Below are 16,462 nucleotides of genomic sequence, written 5' to 3'. Positions count from 1 at the left end.
CAAAGATTAGTGAGGGTCTAAGAGAAGGGAGGGAAAGGCAGGGAAAAAAAATATTTTAAAAATTTGGGGGCTACGCTACAAGCTTATGACTTTCAGGGGCTCTTTTTGGCATTTCGGGGGCTAATTCGCCCGAGCCCCCGTGTATTTTTTTACCTGGTCTAGGGTTGGCCTGTACAAGGTCATCACTGTTGTTCAGACAATTACCGGTACATCACATATTTATAATGAAAAGAAGATAAATAGATTGTATCTCCTCACCCATTTTGAATAAATTCAATTAATTTATGTAATTAATTATTCACATACATGATTGCATTTAATTAATATAGAGTTTTCAATCATATCATGGCATGAAAAAAAATCCTTGACAATCAATTTCATCATCTTAAAAGGATTCAGAGTTTCAAAATTGATTAACGTAATCTAGAGATTAGATCTGCGTCTATCTCCCATTATTCAACTTGGCTTTAAACCTGCATCAGGTCTATACTGTAAGATAATAATGACCAAGTTTTCTTGTGAGCCAGAAGGACATTGATTTGTATCATTCAATAAACAAAATTATATTTGTCTAGCTCTCTGCAATAACATATGGTATTGGCAACAAATTCTAGTACCGGTAGTCATAACCATGTTTGATTCCAGGGGCGGTACTCTGAAAGCTCCTGTATCTAACAGATTCTTGTACCTTCTAATGTTTGACCTGGGCCCCGTCTTACAAAGAGTTACGATTGATCCAAATCAATCGCAAGTCCTCCAATCAATTGCAAGTTTGCAGTCTCCTATCTCTTATGTACATAGTTGTGATTGATATCAATCGCAAATAAATTGCGATTGATATCAACTCTTTGTAAAAAAAAAATGTGTGTGTTAAAGATAAGATAGAGGTGGTCCTTCCAAGTTCCAGCAACAATAAACTGCCAAGACAATTTTTAAATACCAACTTACAAAATTTAAGCGTTCTATTATCTTGGGAAGATATATCTACAAGTAAACTCACCAGAAGACCAACCAGAATTTTCAGAATTAATATCACCCCAGTTTGTGTTTACATCTGAATTCTGGACAATGTCTGAAATGGGTCTGATTAAACAGACTAAGAGGCTTATTTTCTTGGTGAAGGGGATGAGGGCAATGACATAAGTGTGTGAATGGGATTAACACTGGGTCAATAAGAAACCCTTTCATCTGGAAACTAGGGATGTCCATTGCAATGCATTAAAGTGCTCGCCTATTGTACAAGAAGATGTACCTCTCACACTTCATAATATCTTGTTAGGACAGCTAGGAGAGAGCATCTATTGTAAAAAAAAAAGATGTACGTCTCACTTAAGAACTGTTTATTAAGAGTGTCGGGTCAGGAGGGGGCATGTATTGTGTATTAGGAGATGTTCCTCTGACACTTTAGAGATATTGGGAGGGGGCATGCACTCATTTTCACATTGAAACTGCAGAAATCTACATGTATTACAATGTACTATGATGTGTCTTCCGAAAGAAGGAGGGGCATGTATTGTAACTTTTTACAAGAAGTTTGAAAATAGTACATTCACTTTTTGTAAATTGTACATGTACATGTACATGTACATGTACATGTACATGTAGACCATCATCTTTGTTTTCCTGTACAGTATCAGAGACATTTTTACACAACCTGTTAAATGCATTGCTCTCTTTTTTGCTATCAAAGTATAGTATTGCACTACATACTGTATACATTAAAGAAATAAATATGCACAATGATTTGTAAGGCATTCCTGAGTTTTAGAAATAACACTACATTATTTGTGCTCTACAACAAAATGGTTTTGAACCATGAATTTTCAAAAATTTAGCATACTTCAACTTTTGTGCAAACTTTTTCACTTTGTTACCCTCTCAATCACCCCTTCAAAGGTTCTTCATCCATGAGTTTCGACAAATACAAGTTTGGGACACTTGCACTTTCATGCAGCAACACAAAAACTCTTTGCAATGCTTCTCAATTGTTTATTTGCTCACAATCAACTTGTATTTGATGGGTGAGAAAACCAATTAACCTCTGCTCCTTGTTGCTGTGTTACAGCTGGATTGAGAATAAAGAATACTTTGTGCACCTTTCATTCTACGGAATAAACATCCCCTCACTGTTGCAAGGAATATACATTATTTTTTATTTGAAGAGTTCTACACAAGATGTATTTCCAAAGAAGTTATTTCTTGATTCTTAGTTCTTACAATGGTGAAATTCATGGATAGCTGGGGTAGTGAGAAGAAAATCCATTTCTCCATAGTTATTGATTGACTGACCTTTTGCAACTCCGTAACGACCTAATTTAATGACAATGGATCAATGAAGAACACTGTTATTTCCACTGAAATGTGATGAAGATGGATCTAGGCAAAGGGATGGATGACTGAAAGTTTTTACTTACATTTGTACATGATACATGTAGATGTATGTACAGCTGGAATGTGTAATGTACATTTGTAAACCTTTTGACTGAATTTTCAACTGAAATTTATCTAATACAGATAAAGTTACTTATTTTGACGAAAATACATTTTGTAGAATTGATATGGACCTGCCTCAAATAAATTTGACCCTGCATGGACCTACACTGCACCAGACCCACATTTTACTCTTAAGGCGCGTTCATGCTTGATTTTGACGGCCAGAATCAGGCATCTGTTACGCGTTTAGTTTAAAACACAATTGCGTTCATGCTCACTTTTGTAGAATCACCGAAAAACGGCGATCACGATCGCCGATCGTAAACTCACAAAAAGATGCGTTTACAATTTGTAAACACGTTTAAATGGGGTCAATGCACTGACCTCTAGTGGGTCTACGTAGCATGCGCACACAGGTTTGCGAATCCAGCTGAAGGCCACCCAAGGAGAATTGCCTGGAGAAGTAAGCATGAACAGTGCACCGTGGAACTGCGATTACGATGAGCGTTTACGATGAGCGTTACAAATCGCTCATTCTGCCTTCAAAATCAAGCATGAACGCGCCCTAAATCTACAACCCGATTGCAATCCAAACCCAAACCCATTATATTTTACAAAATAAAGCAGATTTTCATGTACATGTGCATGTACAGTACATGAACAAATCTTTTCAGAGTAAATGTTGTCAGAATAAAACACAATTGCTGATGTTTGCATTAATTAAATCTAGCAAGAAATGTCTTATAGCTGTAGTACACTGTAGGTGGGAAATAAATGGTGAATTAATCTCTTGATAAAGTGTTGGGGAAAAATAATATATTTTGTATCAACCCATGTTTACAATGAGTCTCATTCAAGTTATCTCAGGCTAAGTATGCAAAGAAAAGCAAACAAGAAAACTGCTACATTAATCCATTCATACTTGTTAAATATATTATCTTTGTACCAGTATAGTAATGCACAGATCTATGCTTTGGTAAATAAGCCATGTTCTTGAACCTCTACATGAAGAAAACAAACAAATACAAAAACACCCCCCCCCCCCAAAAAAAAAGAGGAGGGGATCGTCAAATTTTAGTTCCCCAATATACCAGTGTGGATAAAACTTGAGCAACCACTAATGCCATGTCAGTCGGGCCCTGCCATAGCAATCTCCACATTAGTCAAGCGTGATAATGAGATTGTTGACTGCCTGCCTGCTAAGGTTCATGCTTTCAAAGGCCATGTTCACATGGGACCATCATGGTTTTAAACTTTTAAAGGGATAGTTGAGTTCTGTTTTCAGACCACAACGTAAAAGGCGCTATTTCGTTTTTTCAAATATTTGTGAATTGTGGTGGTACACAAATATTAGAAATCGTAATATTTATGGATATTTCAGCCGTCTCTAAACCGATTATGATCAAACAAAGATGATTTTGTCATTTAAATTGTATGTGCTTTCAAATTCGACACTCAATTTTTCATTATCTTACAAAAAATATTTTGTGTAGCGCCCTCTGCAACAGAACTCAACTATCCCTTTAAGTTTGCAAAACGTCTCAGTTTCAAACAACAACAAAAGATCAGATGCCGAAACAACAAAGTTAATTGCATTCGATGGCTTTTAAATTTGAGTACCAGTAAACTAGTTTTGTACCCACGAGTGTGTCCACAGGGTCATAAACTACAAGATAACCTCCAAGTATAAAACCACAAGCCAAACTTTAAGTTTACGGACTATCGTGTGAACCTAACAAATGAGATCACTGATTGCCTGCCTTGCTTGCCTGTCTGCTAACCAGACCTGGCTGGTGACATGGCTTTGTGCTTTCAGAGATTGGCTTGATCAGCCCTACAAATCTCAGCCTGTCACCCATGCGGTATCAACCCATCTATCTAACTTGACAAGTCAATCATACTCGTAATGGCACTTTCACACCAGAGAAAATTCATAGGAAATCAAAAGTTTTAAAAGGACAAGGCCAAACTATTTTATCCAATATTTAAGACCAGCACATGTCAGATTTTAGTACTAATACATTCAATCGTTGTTTAAAAAACCTACTATAATAAAAGCTTAGATTAGCCTAAATTTAAATGAAATTACACATTTCATGTTAATTTATGTCCAGAACTCCACAATACTTGATAACATCGGGGACACCATATAACTGAATACCTTGGATTTGGCAAGTAAGAAAGATTGTATACCTAATGATATGTATTGAAAAGGAGCATACACATAAGATAATAATTTTGTCTAAAGGAACATCATAAAAAGACATTACCAGTAGTTTTAGGCATTTCAAATTAGACCTAAAGGGTTAGTATGACTGTACATGTACTACCTGTACATGAAAGTCATGGGCATTGCTCAAGAGTACAAAATAAAAGCCTGTAATCACAAATCCCTGGTATTAGTATGACCACATGCTCACAATACACCCCATCCAGGAACATGGTTATCATTCAATATGATGTGCATGTTAATCATCAAATAAATCATACTTTGCTTTCATACCTCTCTTTCAATTCATTTTTCACAATAAAATTCAGACTAGACACATCAATTACTTTTCATGAACCGGTACTCATACAGGTTTTTGAATACTGGTACATTTTGCCAGTCTGAATGTGGTCAAGTCTGATTGAATGTAGTGGTATACCACAAATATTGTACAAACAATTAAGATTGAAGGTGTGGTAAGCTTGAAATACCTTCTTGGCTGTCCAATTCTGAATACAAAATTATTCCAAGATACTTCTTGAGTGGGTATAGGCAATTTCATTATTAAATCTCTAGTAAATTTTTAAATTTAAGCAAAGGAGACCCTCTAACTTCATTCTGTAAATCCAACAGCTTTCACTTTTAAAGGTATAACGGTAGACCAGTTTTGGAAACGTCCCCCTCTCAAAAAATGAAATGGAAGCTCTTATTACCAATCATGTGAAAGAATATGTTTTGACTAATACGTGATACAAATTTTGACAAGGAGAGGGGGCGTTTCCAAAACTGGTCTATACTTTAATATCAGCCTAGGGTGGACTTCCCCTTAGCATAATGCTGTTTCAACCCAGCCATGAGTTATCACCATATCTATCAAACATGACATTGACAAGCCAATCATAAACCAAGTCTGAGAGCAGATTTTATACATTGGTAAACCACAGACATTGTAAAAACAAGAGTGAAGGTGGATAAGCTTTGAAAATAGTTTCTCTATGAAAAAACAATTCTAGCCTATAACGTTTAGTCTAAATATGCTGGTACCTATCTTTCCCATTCGTCATTCTCTTCAAGTTCGAGAGCGTCATTTTCCTATCCACAGATTTATAATCATCATGGAGTTTGTTTTATTTTTTACAAGACAATAGAATGCTATTTTGTTATCTGCATGAAGGTGATATTGTACATATTCAATTTTTTTTTAGAAAAACCTAATTACTGTTACATGTACCATGTTAATGTATTCCATGTTACTGCATTATTGTTTTGTTTAGAAGGCTCTTTTACATTCACACCCAAATGACCCAATACATAAACATTTATTTCAATCACTCTTTCAAAATCATCATTCCTGATATATGTCAAAAATCTTTTCATTTTATAAACAGTGACTGTCTTTTTTTCTATGTTTTTTTCTTTCAAGTATGATGTTGCACTACATACAGTATGAGTATGTCTGTTGGGAGCCAGAAGGACATTAACTTTGCCACTTTCTAAACAATTAAAGCTTTTAAATGTTTATGATATAAATGATTTTAATATTGTTATATTCATGTTAATGTCTTCCAAGGGGTTACTGCCGAAGTCCATGTCATGTAAATTTACATTCAATTATGAAATACATTCTCATGAAACTTGTACTGTTGGTAATTTTCATTTTCCTCCAATCCGTACAAATGTTTCAAACATTTTTTTTTTTTTTCAAGTGGCCAGTTTTATGGAAAAATATCCCCTTTAATATGAAAAACTCTAATTCAATGAATATTTTCAAACAACTGTATACATGTAAATACCATCTTTTATCATTGTATTCAATCTCAAAATAAATGGCGTCACGTTTCAGTTAATGCACTTTGTAATGTATTCCCCTCTCCTTCCCTTCTCTATTCTCCCCCCCCCCCCTTTTTTTTGTATTGGTGTTTAGGTTTTCTCTGCTTTTCTTTTCTCAAAAATACAGTGTATATTTTTTAAGGGGTTGACGTTCATAAGGCTAATTGCCCTTTTTGTTAACTCCACATTCCCATAAAATTTTGTTTGCTCCTTCCCTTTGTATTTTTCTTGTGATCGATCTTTATCTGTATCATGTTTGTATGTTTCAATATTTTTATGGAGAATGAAATAAATGAAATGAAATGAAATAAACTCTGTGTTCACTTATGTGAGTAAATTGCCCTCCTGGCTCCAAACAGGCTCTATAAACAAAACTCCAGACATGAAGCTACCGTAGCAGTCTCCTCATCAGTAAGTGCAGAAAGACTACATCAGTCTGGTGAACTTGATTCCATTGGAATGTCTGCTATCTAACATCAGCATCACTGGAGATGAAATCTGATGGGCTGATTTGGGGATTGATAAATATCATCTCACATAAGACAGCTATGGTAATTGGATAGTACAGGGTATTTCAAAATTAAATAGACTGATTCTTCTCGCATAACTCGGAACTGGATAGTATAGGGTATTTCAGAATGAAATGGACCGATTCTTCTCGCATAACACAGGTATCGTAATTGGATAGTATAGGGTATTTCAGCATGAAATGAACAAATGCAACTCACATAGGACAGTTATGGTAATTGGATAGTACAAGGTGTTTCAAAATAAAATGGACCAATGACCAATCTCCTATCTAAAATCAACATCACCAGGGATGAAGTTTGATGGGCTGATTTGGGATTTGATAAATATCATCTTACACAAGACAGATATTGGATAGTACAGTGTCATCCAAACACTGAATACTCATAGATTTTCTTTTTGCTGGCACAGCCTGTACTGCATCTCAGTAGGCCCTAACATGTATCATGTTTTTTGTTATGATATATCTGGCATTTCTGAAATTCATGATCATCATCTCCCTTGACCATCCTACTCACCAGATAGAAATAGAATGAAATGTCCAAACAAGATGGAATGCTTCATGACTTGTAGAATCAAGTATAATTTAGTTTAAGCCACCCCCCCCCCTTTTTTTTTTTCGTTAACCCTCTCCTGACTAATGACAGAGACAGAAGAGGTTAGACTACACCTGTACATACATTATGTACATGCACCTTGTAAATGAAGTCCTATGGGAAATTCATCCTTACAAACTTCCCATTCTGTAATTTCGCTCAGCATTTACATGTAAATTGAACGTGGGAACGTCTTGAGATTCTCTAAATTTACTGAATGTCTAAGAATACATTTTAAACATTGTCAATACTTACATTTTTGTACAGATAATGGTGCTCTTGAAGTTACAGGCAATGTACAGTTACATGTACTATACATTATACAGCGTTAAAAGAACTGTTCTTACAGGTACATGTGGGACATGTACACTGTACATGTCTTCTTTTTATAGGACAGGGTACACATGTTATGCAATACAACATTGAACATGTACATATCATCTGAACTATACTGTACATGTATGCATTATTGAATTTCTAAGTTTGTACTGCATCATGAAATTTAAAATCTAATTATTTGGTACAGACTTGATGATGATTCAGGAAATACTTCTGTGCATGCTGTACTGAATACATGTACATGTACAGTTGTACATGTGTTATTCCATGTATGCTTTTATCATTCATTTACATACATGTACATGTACATTGTGCTTTTAAAGATGGCCCACACTATACTATTCTGTATGCAGTCCATACAGCGCTACCCTTTTACTGGGTCAGGTGCCCCCTCTTTACTGTTACAGCCTTCATCCTTCATTTACTCTAGTCTCATCCATCCCCAATTCCTCTTTAGATCATGCCAAGATGGAGCCACCAGCATCATCACTTACCTTCCATCATCATCACCATCATCATCCTTAGAGAGAACATCTTCTCTCTCGACCTAATCCATCACAGAAGGAACCTCTCAGCATGTAGAATAAAGACGCGGAGAGGTCTTTTTTCTTTCTGATTGTTGAAAGATAAACTTTCCTAATCCTATTCCTATGGATGTTTCCGGAGTTTTGCTTTCAAATATTTATTAGACTGACAAATAAACTGTATCTCTATAAATTTGCATGTGGGTAGAATATTCATTACAGATTCTAAAGATGAATTTCCTTTTTTTATATAGAGTTTTAATGTAGCTTCCAAACCCATTGCAATGCAACATAATCAGCATCATCATTCATCCTTTGATAAGAACCATTTGTTGTCAATAACATACTCCTAATTTATCATTTACAATTTAAACCATCATCACGACACTAATATGATGTTTTCATCATCATTTTTAGTAATTAATCCTCAAAAATATTTTGTTTGTATTCATCCTCCTCCTTCTCAACACCATCATCATCATCTACATATCATCATCATCATCATCATCATCTTCATCATCTTCATCATCATCTTCATCATCTTCATCACCATTATCTTCATCATCATCATCATCATCATCACCATCATTAATTCAGTATCATCATTCCATCATCATCATCATCATCATCATCATCATCATCATCATCATCTTCATCATCATCCTTACCATCATCTTCATCATCTTCATCACCATTATCTTCATCATCATCATCATCATCATCACCATCATTAATTCAGTATCATCATTCCATCATCATCATCATCATCATCATCATCATCATCATCATCACCATCATCATCATCTTCATCATCATCCTTACCATCATCATCTTCATCTTCATCACCACCCTTATCATTATCATCATTCTTCCATCATCATCACCCTCCATCTGACCTCTGGAGTCTGGAGTAACATTTGCTTATTCCTGCATCCCTTTTCGCAGCATGTGACCAACCATCAAAACCATTGACTCCGTTGGACACAGCAAGAGATGGCATCAGAGGCGCCCGCCTTTGGTTGTCATGCTGGTCAAGGAATGCCTCCAAACATGCCAGGAATAGATCGAGGTGGAAAACTGTTTCTATTAATAGTATACCCAAATGATGTGCACAGTTGCACACCATCTGAGACAACGAATCGATTCAGATGGAAAATTTTGTTAGATCTATAGACTTAAGAAGTAACAGATGATAATTCGGTGTCCTATATCACTGGTTACCTAAATGTGTAGCAGTAGATTCTGCAAGACTTGTACAAAATAATTTACCTGTAGATTCTTTTCACACACAAACATATTACTTCTGCCCTTAGCAAGGTAGATATTAACAGGAGAGTTAAAGCAAGTTGAAGACACATCTGCATCAGCAAGTATTCTACTTCCAGAAGAAAATGTGGGTTTGTTCTTCTGAGCACTCTCCTTCATCAGCGTAGGATATATAGTGAGTCAAATTAATACTTTAATCCTGACATTCTAATCATTTTAAGTTCAGATTGGAAATGAAAATTCCTGTGCCGTTTGAAGGCACTAAACCATGTCAGTCACAGCACTTCACGCTGGATAAGAATTATTTGAGCTTGTAGCCTAGCTTTATACGTATGTAGAGCTAGTAAGTCCTCTAGACTATTGATTTATTCAAGACACAGTGTAAATGATAAATTACAGTCGGAGCATGCAGACTAAATCCTACAAATATGACATTAACAACATGCTATCTTATGAAGATATGAATGTGTTGAGAGTTTCAAGAGACATGATAACTCAGGTATCACACATGTACATGTAATAGTCACGTAATGTACATGATTGGGACAATAAAAACACATCTTCTCTATAGACATGACAGTTTGAGCATGTAATATTCAAGAGTGACCTTTTTGCTTTGTGGCCAGTAAAGGTACAGTGTAATCTCAAGTCTTTTTCCTTAATTGGATTCCAGACATCCTGATTCAATATTCCATGCTTCATGTCTGACTATATTTCTGATTTTATGAATACCAACATACCAAAGAAGTGTACAATTTACAATGTACATGTATACAGATCATTCATTTAACATACACACATGCATCTCTCCCTTGTTTCTCTTTTACAATTTTACCTAAACTCAGTAATTCACATACACAATGTCTCCGCTTATAATATGCACTTTCCTGCTATAAAAAAGGGGCCCTGTACGCTGCTAGGCAGAGAAGGATTGATGTTATCGTCTGCAATGCGCTCTGGCTTTAACTCCACATCACAATTACCTGGCGGCCTACGTGACTGTTATTCAATCTATCCCCACTCAGCTGCAGTAACATGGAGGTACCTCGGTTACTCTATGACATACAGGTACTGTAAGTAAAAGCATAACAAATCATGCCTCATTGTGCCGCAGAGTTCATGTACATCGATCATTCTTTATTCAGCATTGTTAGGGGTAGATTTTGCGGGTGACATTTAGCATTTATAAGTGAAAGCAGTTTGATAATCCCTAAGGTACATGTAATATGTGCCCATATCATATTTGCCAGTTTACTTGGCTTTCATAAAATGGAAAGCTTCGACTAAGTCAACGAGCTATGTATTTTACATGTACATGTACAGTATGTATCAGGAATTATTTAGTTAAAATACATGCACTCATTCTATTCCGTTCAATTTCAATTTTAGAGCCAATCATCATGAATACCAAATGCAGGAATTTATATTTTGTACTTGAATACATACACATACATAACAATTTCTTCCTCTCTCTCTCTCTCTCTCTCTCTCTATTTTTCTCTTTAATTTCCCAATTTTCTCTTTCATACCTCTGTCTTGCTTTCATGTACACACCAAACTTAAGTCATTATCGATGTCTGCAAGTAGCCCCCCCCCCCTCTATTTTCTTTCTCCTCCCCCCTCTCTCTCTCTCTCTCTCTCTCCTCTTTCTCCCCCCCCCCCCCCCTCTCTCTCTCTTTCTCTCTCCATATTTTCTTTTCCTTCCATCTTCTCATTCCCGACCATCATACATCATCCCACATCTCCTCATAACATGATGACTGATTGACAATATGATCCAGACATGATCGGATTTCATCTCACATCATCCATGCTCTCATATACATTTGGCATTGCAAAGCTGAGAAAATGCATATTCAGCCAACATGCTCCCTAATCTACCCGCTCTGCATGTGAAGAACTGCCCCGCTTGAATCCATGCACAAGTGTGGTTTGTGCACAATTATTAGATTTAGCATCAGTCCTATTAAACTGGATATTGTATACCGGTACATTTATACTGTATATGAAAATGGAAAATATCTTGCTTACCGGTACTTGTACATGTACATGTACTGTATACCACATTGCCCAATCATACATGTAGGCCTATGAAGTCAAATTAAGAATTTCCAGTAATAATTTATTATGTGCAAAGTGCATTTGTATAGTTTCCTGAAAAAATGAATTATGTATGAAGAAAAAAAATGTAATATCTTTGTTAATACCTTTCTGTTGGAAATGAAATGAATATGAATATGAAATATGAATGAATGTCCATTATATTTTACCAGACAATTAATTCAATTTTCCACTGGAACACATATATATTCATAGTCCTTATTTCACCATCAACATCTCCCATATTGTATCATGGTCATTGTGCATGACAATAAAGAAACTCAATTCAAGGATGGCACCGGTGGGATACATTGTAGCTATTAGAGAGACAGAGACAGAGTTTTGGCACACACATCACATGCATGCACATTCAAATGTTGATTAATCAAACTACAAATTCATGTACTTCCCCCTACATACATGAACGTGTACAATCTCTATTTAAAGGCCCACTGCACTACTTATAGCTACTTGCGCCCTCTATATAACAAACAATGCCTAATCGGTGACCATAGGTCCCCCATGATCCTCTTTTTCTTATGTTAATTGAGAGATGATTTGTTGAGATAACAACCTGTCCAGTGACCTTGCAGGGTGGTCTAATCCCTCCTGTACACTAGTACATATGGGCTTTAAGAGGGAAGGGGACTATATGTAGTGGCACTCCGGGAATTTGACCTATAGATGAAAGAGCGCAACTTCCGGTGATGTAAATGTATTCTCTGTTGACTTATGAAATCACAATAATGAAATACCTGTAACTGCTGAAGCACCTATGGAAATATTACTCCTTGGCAATCATGTAGCATATATTTTCAATGAATTGTATCTCCACAAAACTAACTGTATCTTTTATAATGTACATGTATACCATTACAATCAATCACAACATACAGTACATTTTATGTCTCAGAAAGAAACTTGCTAGGTACTGCATGTAAAATTATTGCGAGAATAGAATGCTCTTTAATTTTTGTAATCTTTTGATTTCTTTTCAACTAATTATAACTAAAAAAAAACAATCGATTTTACATCACATAAAAATAAAAATTCAGCAAGAATGGAGCTACAGTATACAATAACTTTTTATGATTGATAGTTTAAATACCGGTAGCCAATTTTTATTTACAGAGCCCATATTTGAGGAATGAGCAGTGCACATACTGTACATGTACTGTACATCTACCGGTATACATGTAGATACAGTTGTGTACTCTCTGTACTCAAATGTCTACAGTTGTGTACCTAATTTATGTAGATCCTGTACGGTTGTGTATGGCCATTCACAAAAGTACTATTCACATGAAATAGAAAACCCTTTTCAACCAAAATTTACACTAAATCTAAAAATTCATGCACCATTGGTCATGTTCAGTACAAGCTAGTACACTCCTTTATCATGGTTGTGAAAAGGGGGAAAAGTCAAATGTCGACCTACAGCTACACTCCTGGCTCGGTATGGAGAGGAAAGAAGCATGTATTTATGGTCTTGACTTTACCTTTACCGCAAAAACTGGAAGAATGCTGAGACAGCAGTCGAGCTTCCATGGTCTATCTTCTTCTTGGTCTATCTTCTTGTACTCATTCTCTTAGTCATACCTTGGAAGTCATACCTTGGAAGTAGGCATAAAGTTATACAAAACTTATTTGCCCCTCGGTGTCTGCTAGTGGGTTACTCTTGAATTTGGCGTTGTGCAGTTACGGATGAACATGGACAGTTGAATAGTTCATCAGGATTAAAGGTAAAGACCAGTATTGGAAACGCCCCAATTTCAAAAATGAAATGGAAGCTCTCATTACCAATCATGTGAAAGAATATGTTTTGACTAATACATGATGATAAAAAATTTGCCGGGAAACCGCCTACTATATATTTGGTAAATTTGTTTCTCTCATGGTCTGTGAGAGATATAGGGTAGTCCCATATACATCTTTCTGTGTATAGTGCTTGTAACTTTACAAAGAATGGGCCAAATTTCTTATCATTTTGATGATTCCAGAACCTCGCAGATGCTAGATGCTAGATGATCAACCTTTTCTGATCGATTCCACAACGTTTCTTTCACAATGCAATCGCATGACCATAACTGGTCTTTACCTTTAAACTTGTCCTTCTTCATTGACCAGTACTTGTCAAGATTTGATTTGAAAGAATTGAGTGATGGACTTTCTGCTACATATGATGGGAGACCATTCCATTCATTTACTACTCTCTGTGAAAAAGAGCTCTGCCTCAATTTAGATTTTACATGTTTCTTTTGTAGTTTAAACTGGTGACCTCTTGTTACTGTGACAGTGGTACGATTTAATAATAAATCTCATTATATACAAGTCAGGGAGGCAGAGGAGCAAGAGGGGGTAGAGTTCCATATGTACCCCCCCCCCCCGGCCCCCACTAAAATAAAAAATAAAAATATAGATAGGACTCGGAGTGATATACCGGTACCTAATAATAATATACATGTAATATATGACACTGCACGTCTTCCCTGCACGTTGCCTCAATGCAAAATACTTTATGCAATAAGAAGATGCACTTAAAATTGTTCATGTATTTGTTCCGCTACAAAACAGTCAAAACGGTCACGGTCTAGACATGCATGATACTCTGGTTGTCTGCATCGATCATTGAATTAATAAATCAAGAAATCACATGTGTCTTGCCCAAAATAGATCAAAATGGATCAAAAGGTGCAATTTGTTGCTTTCTACGAGTACAAGAATGGAAAAGATTGACAAATGCTGATGACTGAGATGGATATGGATTTCAGTATTAGTAAACATATATCAATAACTAGATTCTAGACCTATGAGTGTTATAAGGAAGGGCATTTATCAAAATGTATTGAAATCATGTAATCCCATCATGATCCCATCCTGCCACTGTAGCAGTAGCAACTAGCATGAAACTCAAAGTCAAACTGTTATTTTTACTCAACATCGTCATCGATCAATATCTTGAAAATGATTCAGTTTAATTTCTTCAAGAGATGCCACTGCCATTGTAAACATCAGACATTAGAAGAGCATCCTAAAAGTAGATGCACAATAACAGTTAAAATGCATTCATGCCATTGAGCTCGCTCTAGACTGATATGTGCGCTCTCATCTACATCCAACAATCTTATTCATAATTGAACATCAATAAAGCTATTCACACAGTCCAATGCAAGAAGGCAAAAACATTATTCATCGAGATGAATGGTAGGCTACAGAAAATGTATGATCGGCTCACCGTCTGTTGTTGTGGTTATTCCGTTTTGCTTCTCCAAAACAAGACACATGCAACCTGTAGACTTAAACACAATTTTGCCGTCTGCTCTCTTATTAGCCTTGTGAAAGCGCATTAATTTGTATGGATGCGGGACTTTCGTCCAAGCATGGAGATGATTTTAGCGCTGTGTACGGCCTCAATATTCACCTTCAATGCGCTGCGTGTATCCGATTCTCCCTTCTTTTGCCACGGCAACCTCTCATCCAACTTGCTCTCTGCAATTTGCAACCGGCCGGTGTTGAATAGTTTAAATGCATGAACCTTTATCATATAATGTGTGTTAAAAAATGTCTTAACTGTAAGACTGTTAAGACGTCATGGTCTATTACACACTCAAAGCCCTGTATCAGAGCTCCCTTTGACACTTGACAGCCATAGACGACTAAAAAGTTAGACTAGGCTAAATGCTTTACAGATTGTTGTGAGTGAGTCTCAAAATACAGTCTGTTTTTACAGACTATTCACTGACTGTCCTTAGAGTATGAGTCATCAAGCCAGCTTTACAGTCGGCTAGCCTTGGTTGTACACATTACATTAGGGGTGGTGTTTACACAGTGGATTTAAAATACGTCTGGATGCGGTTCACACTGTTGTTAATTCGGCATTGTGTTTGGCCCATTGTGTTTATTCAGTTGGAAGACTGTGGAAAACCATGGACCTACTACAAGGTTCATGGGGAAACCAACTTCTCCCTATATATAGAGAGATAGAAAAAGGGTGGTAGTGAAGAAAATACATACATAAGTGAGAGATTAATGTAGGGCAGAGAGCTAAGAGGGAGAAATGGAGATGGTGTTGAGGAAAGGGTTAAGGGGGGGGGGTAGGGTTAAATGGAATATTTTTTTTCCAGGACTATATGGTTGATCATTGAATCCGAACATCCCCCACCCTAACCACACACACACACGCACGCACGCACACGCACACACACACACACACACACACACACACATAATTCCACTTTAATTATGAGCCCAGTTTTCATGTAGTTATAGACCTAAATTTCTTTGGTGTAGTCATATCTTTAAGTAATAGATGTTGGTCTATGCACATGCAAAGTTTGATAAAAACTGAGCGCAAACGAGTGAAACTGATATGATCTGATCCGTATTCGGACACTTACCCCCTGGACATCTACCCGGCCATGATAACCACCCCACGGTCAACAACCCTCTAGGACGACTACCCCCCCCCCCCCCCCTCAGGGCCCCCGGACAACTACCCGGGCCCTAGAACACTACCCCCCCCCCCCCGGACAACTATCCCCTATAGAATTGTTGCCGTAGGGGGTAGTCAAAATGCGTAGTCACGGCCCGAACAATTTCGTTAGCATAGCACAAAATAATTTGCTTTTATACATTAA

The 16,462-nt window shown here is 36.6% G+C and overlaps 1 protein-coding gene across 1 annotated transcript in view; it reads right to left on the bottom strand.

Annotated features, from left to right (window-relative positions):
* LOC594385 (breast cancer anti-estrogen resistance protein 3) overlaps nt 1–15,310 on the bottom strand; it is a 91,644-nt gene extending 76,334 nt beyond the window's left edge. The window contains exon 1 of the mRNA XM_030998232.1: nt 15,061–15,310. The gene's annotated coding sequence lies outside the window, so the exon portion shown is untranslated. The remainder of the gene's footprint in view (nt 1–15,060) is intronic.
* Between the last annotated feature and the right edge of the window lie 1,152 nt (nt 15,311–16,462).

This window comes from Strongylocentrotus purpuratus, unplaced genomic scaffold (genome assembly GCF_000002235.5).
Source record: "Strongylocentrotus purpuratus isolate Spur 01 unplaced genomic scaffold, Spur_5.0 spur5_scaffold_4, whole genome shotgun sequence".
Lineage (NCBI taxonomy): Eukaryota > Metazoa > Echinodermata > Echinoidea > Camarodonta > Strongylocentrotidae > Strongylocentrotus > Strongylocentrotus purpuratus.
The sequence above is the reverse complement of the archived record's forward strand: the minus strand, read 5'-3'. Positions and strand labels throughout refer to the sequence as shown.